The sequence below is a fragment of the Sinocyclocheilus anshuiensis genome, unplaced genomic scaffold (assembly GCF_001515605.1).
Source record: "Sinocyclocheilus anshuiensis isolate Anshui unplaced genomic scaffold, SAMN03320099.WGS_v1.1 scaffold1250, whole genome shotgun sequence".
Classification (NCBI taxonomy): Eukaryota; Metazoa; Chordata; class Actinopteri; order Cypriniformes; family Cyprinidae; genus Sinocyclocheilus; species Sinocyclocheilus anshuiensis.
The window spans coordinates 157,966-158,214 of NW_015555797.1; positions in this window are offsets into that span (position 1 = coordinate 157,966).

The following is a 249-nucleotide window of genomic DNA, read 5'->3' on the forward strand; positions in this document are numbered from 1 at the left end:
TTCATATTTAAAGAATTTGCCACTGATGATTCAAACGCGAGTTTTGAGCAGTGTAGAGTAGCACTTGTTGCACTTGTTTCCGATCACAAATTGCAACGCAACGCAACGAGTAAAAAGCCAGTATAAGTTATAATCAGTATAATCAGTAACACTGGATGAAACAAATGCCTCGTTTATAATGGGTTTTATTGTTTTTGTCCTATCACTCCGGCCTGACAGGGCATCATCACAGTATGTGAGGGGCGTAGC